The sequence below is a fragment of the Saimiri boliviensis genome, chromosome 19 (assembly GCF_048565385.1).
Source record: "Saimiri boliviensis isolate mSaiBol1 chromosome 19, mSaiBol1.pri, whole genome shotgun sequence".
Taxonomy (NCBI): domain Eukaryota; kingdom Metazoa; phylum Chordata; class Mammalia; order Primates; family Cebidae; genus Saimiri; species Saimiri boliviensis.
Window position 1 is genome coordinate 14,249,022 of NC_133467.1, and position 10,748 is coordinate 14,259,769.

The 10,748-nt window shown below is 40.7% G+C and overlaps 1 protein-coding gene across 4 annotated transcripts in view; it reads left to right on the forward strand.

Moving 5' to 3' along the window:
- Nucleotides 1-10,748, forward strand: part of ACBD6 (acyl-CoA binding domain containing 6) — a 206,990-nt gene that overhangs the window by 179,419 nt on the left and 16,823 nt on the right. The gene's annotated exons all lie outside the window — the stretch shown is intronic.

A 10,748-nucleotide genomic window follows, 5' to 3' on the forward strand; every position in this document is an offset into this window, starting at 1 on the left:
AGTACCAATAGAGAACAAAAGAAGAAATATTGCTGCTAAATCATCTAAAACAAACTCCTGGGGAGTTCTGCTTCCACTATTAAGATGTAGACAACTGCAAAAGAACTTCATTCTCACCCTGACAAAAGCAAAAGATAATCTACAAAATCACAACTTTTGTGAACACATGGGAGAGCAGAGGTTCCATGGCAGCCAAATAAACTGGATTTCAAAGAGTGGCAAGGCTCTATAGGACACACAGACTGTTTTACCTTTGGCAGACCGCCTGAAGAAGAGGCAGCCACCGTAAAAATAGGTGGGAAGCAAACAGCTAAGATGAACAAATTGTTAAAGTGAGCTAGCATGACATTTTAGAGTAACTTGGTGGTTGAGACACGAAAGGAGTCCTCGGTTACATTCTTTTTTCATTAACTGGGTGCTCATGAGAAAAATTTAGAAGAAAGAAAGCCCTCTTCGGTGGCATACAGGCATGAAACACTTCCACTTCCCTGTATCCTTTTTTAATTAAATTTTTGACACATTAAAAATTGTATATATCATGTACAACATGATGTTTTGAAATATGTATATATATACATTGTGGAATGGCTGAATTGAGCTGATTAATACATGCATTTTTTTGTGGTGAGAACACTTAAAATTACTCTCAACAATTTTCAAGAATACAGTAAATTATTAGTTGTAGCCACCATGTTGTACAATCCTACACTCTTATTTCATTCAAAGATAAATCCTTAAGCCATAGAGGAGGAGCTGAAAGCCCTTCTGGCCTCCTCTCCTGCTGCTCCTGGGCTCAAGCAGATATCCACTGCTTTTGAAGTGAGAGTAAAAGCAAAGTCTGCCTTCAGGGAGGACAGGAAAACCCTGGGCTTAGGACCCCACAGTGATACAAAGCAGAGATTCCCTCGCCAGTGAAGGCAGGGCAGGAAAGTCTCTCCCTCTCAAGACACCCACCACTACCAACACCACATACACACACACCACAGTGTTTGCCTGACATTTTGGGGAGGGGTGTGTAGGAACAATGAGAAATCGCCCTCCCTGAGGTCCAGCCCAAAAGGACAAAGAACTCCTCCTTATTCCCACCGTGAGCCAAGCCCTGAGTAATAAGCAAGAGGAGTCCATTAGTGGAGGAGAGACAGGAATGTAGAAAGAGACTCCCTCTGTGGTACAGACATGCAGAGACTGCTGAAAGCTAAGGGTGGAGCAAGAATAGTGGGGGAAAAAAAAAACCCTAACATCCTAGCCCAGGCGTCCCCAAACTACGCCCCCCCCCGCCGTACTTCAGGAAGGGGCACCTCTTTCATTGGTGGTCAGTGAGAGGAGCACAGTATGTGGCGGCCCTCCAGTGGTCTGAGGGACAGTGAACTGGCCCCCTGTGTAAAAAGTTTGGGGACGCCTGCACCTAGCCTCACACTAAGCATAAGGTAGCAGCATCCTATTACTGGAGGAGTTTGACAGCAGTGCTGCACTGGACTTATTATCTATCACAACAACAAACTCAAACCCATTTCAGCTACCGACATTCATCTCTACATCTTCATCAGAGCTCTTGGGTGAACAGGTGCATTGTCAGTGAGCAGTGATACCTTGAAGGGATTCTGTTTTCCTGAGCAGTAGGTCTCAACAGTGAGCTTAAATATTTAGTAAACCATGTTGTAAACAGATATGCCATCATCCAGGCTTTGTTGTTGCATTTATAGAGCATAGACAGAGTAGATTTAGCATCATTCTTAAGGGCCCTAGGATTTTTGGAATGGTTAATGAGCATTGTGTCTAACTTAGCAGTTGCATTAGCCCCTAACCAGAGAGTTCACCCATTCTTTGAAGCCAGGCATTGTTTTCTGCTTTCTAGTTATGAAAATCCTAGATGGGATCTTTTTCCAATATGAGGCTGGTTCGTCTACATTGAAAATCTGTTGGCTGGACACGGTGGCCCATGTCTGTAATCCTAGCATTTTGGGAGGCCCAAGTGGGTGGATCACTTGAGGTCAGGAGTTCGAGACAAGCCTGGCCAACATGGCAAAACCCCAACTCTACCAAAAATACAAAAATTAACCCTGGTGGCACATGGCCTGTAATCCCAGCTACTCGGAAGGCTGAGGCAGGAGAATCGCTTGAACCCGGGAGGCAGAAGTTGCAGTGAGCCAAGATCAGGCCACTGTACTCCAGCCTGGTCAAGAGTTAGGCTCTAATAAAAAAGAAAAAAGGAAAATCTGTCGTGTAGTATGGCTATCCTCATCAGTTATCTTTTTCTTAGTTAGAGCTTCTGGATAACTTGCCACCACTTCTACATCAGCACTTGCTGCTTTACCTTGCTTTTTTTTTTTTTTTTTTTTTTTTTGGAGACAGAGTCTCACTTTGTCACCAGGCTGGAGTGCAGTGGCAGGATCTCAGCTCACTGCAACCTCTGCCTCCTGGGTTCTCCTGCCTTAGCCTCCCAAGTAGCTGGGACTACAGGCATGCGCTACCACGTCCAGCTGATTTTTGTATTTTTATTAGGGACAGGATTTCACCATGTTGGCCAGGATGCAACCTTGCACTTTTATTTTATGGAGATAACTTCTTTCCTTCAGCCTCATGAATCGGCCTCTGCCAACTGCCAACTTTTCTTCTGCAGTTTCTTCATCTCTTTCAGTCTTCATAGAATGAAAGAGTTAGAACCTTGGTGTGGATTAGACTTTGGCTTCAGGGGATGCTGTGGCTGGTTTGGTCTTCTATCCAGACCACTCAAACCTTTTCTAAATCAGGAGTAAGGTTGTTTTGCTTTCTTATCCTTTGTGTGTTCACTGGAATAACGCCTCTAATTTTCTTCAAGAACTTTTACTTGGCATTCACAAGTTGGCTGACTGGCACAAAAAGCCTACTTTTGGCCCACCTTTTGACCTGGCTTTGTCACTAAGCTTAATCATTTCTAGCTTTTGATTGAAAATGAGAGATGTGTGACTCTTCCTTTTACTTGAACACTTAGAATTCATTGTAGGGCTATTAATTGGCCTAATATCAATATTATTGTGTCTCAGGGAATAGGGAGACCCAAAGAGAGGGATAGATGAGGGATTGACTACTCTATGGTACAGTCAGAACACATACAGCATTGGTCAGTGAAGTTCATATTATATGGGTGCAGTTTGTAGCACCCCACAACAATTACAATAGAAACATCAAAGATCATTTATCACAGATTCCCACAACAGAAATACTAATAAGGAAAAGTTTGAAGTATTGTGAGAGTCCCTGCGGTGTGACACAGAGACACAAAATGAACAAATGCTGTTGGGAAAATGGCATCAGTAGACTTGCTTAATATAGGGTTGCCACAGATCTTTGATTTACTAAAGAAATGCCGTATCTGTGGTGCACAGTAAAGTGAAGCACAATAAAATAAGTTATGCTTATATAAAATATTTTGAACTGAATGAAAATGAAAACACTCCTGTCAAAATGTGTAGGATGCACGAGAGGCTGAGGCAGGAGAATCACTTCAGCCGGGGAGGCAGAGGTTGCAGTGAGCCAAGACCGCACCACTGCACTCCAGCCTGGGCAACAGAGCAAGACTCCACCTCAAAAAAAAAAAAAAAATTGTAGGATGCAGCCAAAACAGTCTTTAAAGGAAATTAAATACTATTATTAGAAGAGAAGAAAGATTTCATGTCAAGGATCCAAGCATGTACCTCAAAAAAAGAAGGGCAAACTAAAAGTAAGTGTGAGATGATAATAAAGATCAGAGCAGAAATCACCGAAATAGAAAACTGGAAAACAGAAGATCAGTGAAATCCAAAGCTGGTTGTTTGTAAAGAACAAACAAACTGATAGTCCTCTAGCCAGACCAATCAAGGCAGAAAAAAAGAAAAGAAATAGGCGGGTGCTGTGGCTCACACCTGTAATCCCAGCACTTTGGGAGACCAGTGCGAGAGGATCACTTGAGACTAAGAGTTTGAGACCAGCCTTGGCAACATAGCAAGACCCTATCTCTACAAAACAATTTTTTAAAAACATGCCAGGCACAATGGTTTGAGCCTGTAAATCCCAGCTGCTCAGGAGGCTGTGGCAGGAGGATCACGTGAGCCCAGGAGTTCCAGGATGCAGTGAGTTATGATTGTGCTACTGCACTCCAGCCTGAGTGACAAACTGAGATGCTGTCTCCAAAAATAAAAAGCAAATTAGCAATTTCAGAAATGAAAGGATATCAGTACATACCCTGAAGATATTAAAAAGCAAATAGGGAAACATTATGCACAATTTTGTACCAGTGAAATAGATAACTTAGATGAAATGGACAAATTATAATTCTTTTTTTGAGACAGGGTCTCTGTCACTCAGACTGGAGTGTAGTGGTGTGATTTCAGCTCACTGCAGGCTTCACCTCCAGGGCTCAGGTGATTCTCCTGCCTCATCCTCTCTGGTAGCTGGTATTACAGGTATGCACCACTACACCTGGCTAATTTTTGTATTTTTAGTAGAGATAGGGTTTCACCATGTTGCCCAGGCTGGTCTCAAACTCCTGACCTCAAGCAATCTGCCTGCCTTGGCCTCCCAAAGTGCTACTGCTAGGATTATAAATATGAGCCACCACACCTGGCCAGGACAATTTTTTTTTTTTTTTTTTTTTTTTTTTTGAGACACAGTCTTGCTCTGTCACCCGGCTGGAGTGCGGTGGCACAATCTCAGCTCACTGCAACCTCCACCTCCTGGGTTGAAACGATTCTCCTGCCTCAGCCTCCCAAGTAGCTGGGACTACAGGCGCATGCCGCCACACCCAGGTAATTTTTGTATTTTTAATAGAGAGGGTTTCACCACGTTGGCCAGAATAGTCTTGACCACTTGATCTCATGATCCGCCCACCTTGGCCTCCCACAGTGTTGGGATTACAGGTGTGAGCCACTGCATCTGGCCTCAGGACAAAGTTTTTTTAGAGATACAAACTACTAAAGTTTTCTCAAAAGAGAAATAGAAAGCCAGGCATGGTGGCCGACAACTGTAATATCAGCACTTTGGGAGGCTGTGAGGCAGGTGGATGACCTGAGGTCAGGAGTTCAGTATCAGCCTGGCCAACATGGTAAAACCCTATCTCTACTAAATATGCAAAAATTAGCCACATGTGGTGGTGCGCACCTATAATCCCAGCTACTTGGGAGCCTGAGGCAGGAGAATTGCTTGAACCTGGGAAGCTAAGATTGCAGTGAGCCAAGATCTTGCCACTGCACTCCAGCCTGGACAACAGAGCCAGGCTCCATCTCAGAAAAACAGAAAAGAAATAGAAGTGCACACCTTTAATCCCAGCTACTTGAGAGGCTGGGGGAAGAGGATCACTTGGAGCCAAGAGTTCAAGGCTACACAGCACTATAATCATGCCTGTGAATAGCCACTGCACTCTAGCCTGGGGGCAACATAACCTGACCACGTCTTAAAAAAAAAAAAAAAGGAAAGAAAATCTGGATAGCCTTATATCTATTAAAGAGATTGAATTTGTAGCTAAAAACTTTCCTACAACAAAATTTCTAGGCCTTGATTACTTCACTGGTGAATGCTACTGAGGGTTTAAGGAAGAAATTGGCTGGGCATGGTGGCTCATGCCTGTAATCCCAACACTTTGGGAGGCTGAGGTGGGCAGATCACCTGAGGTCAGGAGTTCAAGACAAGCCTGGCCAACATGGCGAAACCCCATCTCTACTAAAAATACAAAAATTAGGCATGGTGGTGGGCACCTATAATCCCAGCTACCCGGGAGGCAGAGGTTGCAGTAAGCCAAGATCACGCCATTTGCACCATTGCACTCCAGCCTGGGAACAGTGTGAGACCCCGTCTTAAAAAAAAAAAAATTTTTTTAATGCAATTCTACACAGAAACTTTTCCAGAAAATAGAAGGGGAGGGAGCACTCATTCTGTGAAGCCAGAATTACCGTGATACCAAATCCAGACAAGAGCCTTTGAGGAAAAGAAAACTACAGGCCAGTATTCCTTATGAACATAGATGCAAAAATCTTTAATAAGATGTTACCAAGTTGAACCTAGTAAATACAAAAAGGATGATAAATTATACCCAGGTGTGTTTATACGAGGCATGCAAGGTTGATTTGGCAATTGAGAACCATAATATTTCACCATATCAACAGATCAAAAAAATAAAATGTGATTGTACCAATGTCTGTAGAAAAAGCTTAGAAAATTCAGCTTTCCTTCATGATTAAAACAACAACAACAAAAATTCTTAGTAAAGTAGAAATGGGAAATAGTAGGAAATTTCCTTAGCCTGAGAAAATCGACAGTTAGTATCATCCTTCATGAAAGGCTGAATGCTTTCCTCTGAGACTGAACAAGACAAAGATATCCACTCTCTCCACTTTGATCCAGCATTATATTGAAAGTTCTAGCCAGTGCATTAAGGCAAGGAAAAGAAATGAAAGCCATGTAGATTTAAAAAGAAGAAATAAAGCTTTCTTTTTTCATAGGTGATATGTCCATCTGTGTATAAGACCACAATAATCGATTTTTAAAAACTAGAATAAGTGAGTTCAGCAAGTTCACAGGGTAAAAAATCACTATACAGAAATGAAGAGTATTCCTATATACTAGTAATGAACAGTTGAAAATTAAAATGCAAAAACACCAAGGCTGGTATACAAATCTTGTTTTTCTTTATGCTTGCAGTGGACCAATTGAATACTGAAATTTTAAAAGACATTATTTGCAGAAGCCTCAAAAATGTGAAATTCTTAGGGATATATCAAACAAAATAAGTGTAAGATTTGTGTGCATAGAATTCCTAAATATTATGATCAAAATTAAGAAAAATCGAAGTAAATGGAGACAGATGCAATTTTTTGTTAATCAGAAGACTCAACATTGTTAAGCTGTCCATTCTTCCAAACTGATCCATAGATTCAGTGGGGTCTCAATTGGAATTCCAGCAGGATTTTTGTAAAAACTTATAATTTGATTCTAAAATTTATATGGAAAAGCAAAGGACCGAGAATATGCAGAACACCCTTGGAAGAGAGCACAGTCGTAGGCCCCGCACGGGTTTCAGGACTTACTGTGAAGCCACAGAAATCAAGGCAATGTTGTATTGGTATAAGAACAGGTATATAGATCAAAGGAATGTGATAGATAACCTAGAAAGAGATCCAATCACAAATGGTCAGCTGATTTTTAACAAAAATGTCAAGATGAAATTCAGTGGAGAGAAGGATAGCCTTTTCAACATGTAGAGCTGTAACAGACATCCACATGCAAAATAAAACAAAAGGTGAGCCTGAACCCTACTCAAAAATTAGCTGGGAAGGTAAGATCTTAGACCTATATGTAAGAGGAATAATGATAAAGAACTAGAAGAATATCTTTGTGATCTTGGTGTAAGCAAAGGTTTTTTTTTTTTTTTTAGATGGAACACAAAAAGCGCAAACTATAAAAGAAAGAAATTGCACTTTATCAAAATTCAAATCTTCTCTTTAAGACGCGCTTGAGAAAAATGACAAATCACATACTGGGAGAAAATATTTATAAAACATATTTGGGAACAAAATTTTGTATCCACAACATATAAAGACTTCTTATAAGAAAATGACAACTGGCCAGGTGCAGTGGCTCATGCCTGTAATCCCAACACTTTGGGAGGCCAGGACGGGCAGATCATGAGGTCAGGAGATCGAGACCATCCTGGCCAACATGGTAAAACCCTGTCTCTACTAAAATACAAAAAAAAAAAAAAAAAAAAAAAATTAGCTAGGCGTGGTGGTGCACACCTGTGGTCCTAGCTACTCAGTAGGTTGAGGCAGGGGCATCACTGGAATCCAGGAGGCGGAGGTTGCAGTGAGCCAAGATCGCACCACTGCATTGCAGCCTGGCAGCAAAGCAAGACTCCATCTCAAAAAAAAAAAAAAAAGAAAAAATGACAACCTTATTAATAAATGAGCAAAAGATTTGAACAGATAAATTACCAAAGATAAATAGTTGGCAAGTAAGCACGTGAAAAATGTTCATTGTTAGACATTAGGGAAGTACAGATAAGAAATCACATGAAAGGCCCCTAACTAGAATGGCTAAAAAATATTTTTAATAATAGGAAAGTGCTGGCAAGGATGCAAAGCAACTGGAATTCATACTTATTGGTGGGAGTGCAAACTTTAGGAAAGTTTGGCAGTTTCTTATAAAATTAAACATTCACTTGCCATATGACTCAGCAATTCTCCTAGATATTTAACAGGACCACACAATGACCTTTACCCAAGTGTTCATAAGGCCCCTATTTAATGCCAAAAATTGGAGCAGCCCAGATGACTGCACACATCCATATAATGGAATACTACTCAGCAATCAAAAGGAAAAAACTACTGATAATTGAGGCAATGTGGATGGATCTCAAAGGCAACATGCTAAGTGAAAGAGATCAGATACAAAAGACTATATGCTCTATGATTTCTATTTCTAGAAAAGAAAACTATAGGGACAGAAATCAGATGAGTGTTTGCCAAATTGTGCCACTCCACTCCTCATAAATGCCTGTGGATCACTTGACAAAACCCAAACTTCTTAGTGTGAGAGATTCAAGGCCCTAGTAATTTGACTTCAGTCTAGCCTCTCTACTTTCAACTCTTTGTATTGCTTCCCTGAGCCAGCAGACAGTTCTCCCAGCGTTCCCTGTCATGCTTCTGCTAGTGGTATTTTTGCATTCTGCAGTACCTTTCCTTCTCAGGAATTGTGCTCGATCCTTCAGAGCTTATCTTACATCTTACTACCAATTTGTAGTGTTTCCTGATCCCTCAGTCTCCTTCTTCCACCCTGCCTTTGCAGTGTACGTGTTTCTGCCACAGTACTTGTTCATTCTTTTGTGTTAGAATTGGTTATTTACATATTTACAGTACGTTCTCAAGAACAGGAATCTTACCTGTGTTCCTGCTGGGACTGGTACAGTATGTGCTCAATAAAATGGCTATAGGGCCAGCTGCAGAGGTGCATGCCTGTAATCCCAGCACTTTGGGAGGCCAAGGCAGGAGGATTGCCTAAGCCTAATAGTTTGAGACCAGCCTGAGCAACAGAGTGAGACTCCCAAAGTGAGAGTCATGCATAGTGGCACACACCCATGGTTATAACTACTCAGGAAACTGGGGTGGGAGGATTGCTTGAGTCCAGAAGGTCAAGGCTGCAGTGAGCCATGATCTCGCCACTGCACCAGGTTGGGAGACGGAGCCAGACCCTGTCTGAAAAAAAAAGGGGGGCGGGGGGGGCATGGAATTCAGCTGCATACCCTTTCTTTCTCTTAAAACAAACAAAAGACAACACACTTTGTTGTGTGATAATCATGCTACAAAAGGGTATATAAAATATATATATATGAAGAATTTAAATATAGCTTTTTAAAAATTCACCACTACTTAGCTTAAGAAATAGAATATCACCATTATCGCTGAAGCCTCCTGTGCATATCTCTCGAATCATACGGTCCTCCCTAGTGGTAATCTTTTAGAGAGCTCTAGATTTTATATTAATGATTTACTTCATAGTTGCAGTACATATTTGTATGTCTGAACAATATTCTTTAGTTTTACCTGTTTTCAAAATTTTGTTTAAGTGAAATCATATAATATGTATTATTCTCACTTGTTTTTTACCCTTCAACATTATGTTTTGGAGGTAAACCCATGCTTTGTGAAGCTATAGTTCATTAGTTTTCAGTGTTCTATAGGATTTTATTGTATAAATGAAGGATACTTTATTTACATGTTACCGTTAATGAGCATTTAGGCTGTTTACATTTGGGGTCTGTTATGAACAGTGCTGCTGTTTACATCCTTGCAAATACCTCTTGGAGAATGCATGCAAAAGTAGATAACTAGAAGCTGGGTTGGAGGGTATCTGTGTGTTTAGGTTTAACCTGTAATGCCATAGTTTTGTCTAACGTAGCAACACCAGTGTATATTCTGACATCTAAAGGGAGTTTCTCTGCTCCAGTCCTTCTTAGTGCTTGGAATTATCAAAGTTAATTTTCACCATTCTAGTGGGTATGAAATGATATCTCCTGGTTTTAATTTTCATTTCCCTGATTATGTGGAATGCTCATCTTTTTATGTTTATTGCCATTAATGTCTCATCTGGTGCCTCTTTTTGCCTTTAGTGAGTATAGTTGTCTCAACACCATCTAATCACTGGATCTTTATTTCCCCACTGATCTGCCAACTTTGTCATGAATTAAGTTTTCATATGTGTGCAGAAGAATAGATCACACTCTTAGCTCTAAGCTTCTGGTCTGTTTGTCCATTTTGAGGCAATACTTTACCATATTTATAAATCTTGGTATCTCTATGCCCCTTTTTCCCCTTCCTATACCTTGGACTTATCAGTAACACCCATTGATGCCTTTTTTTTTTTTTTTTAATTTATAAATTGTAAAGTTCAGTTACCCACTTACTCCCCTCTTTAAAAACAAAACATTTTGACATTTACAGTATTTTTAGTCTTTCGACGTATCCTGCACACCTATCATTATTCTGAAATGAAGATCAAAATAAAATAGATACTTAAACACTATTTTTTATTCTTTTCCTTAATCCCATTCTTTTTTTTTTTTTGAGACGGAGTTTCGCTTGTTACCCAGGCTGGAGTGCAATGGCACAATCTCGGCTCACTGCAACCTCCGCCTCCTGGGTTCAGGCAATTCTCCTGCCTCAGCCTCCTGAGTAGCTGGGATTATAGGCACACACCACCATGCCCAGCCAACTTTTTGTATTTTTAGTAGAGACGGGGTTTCA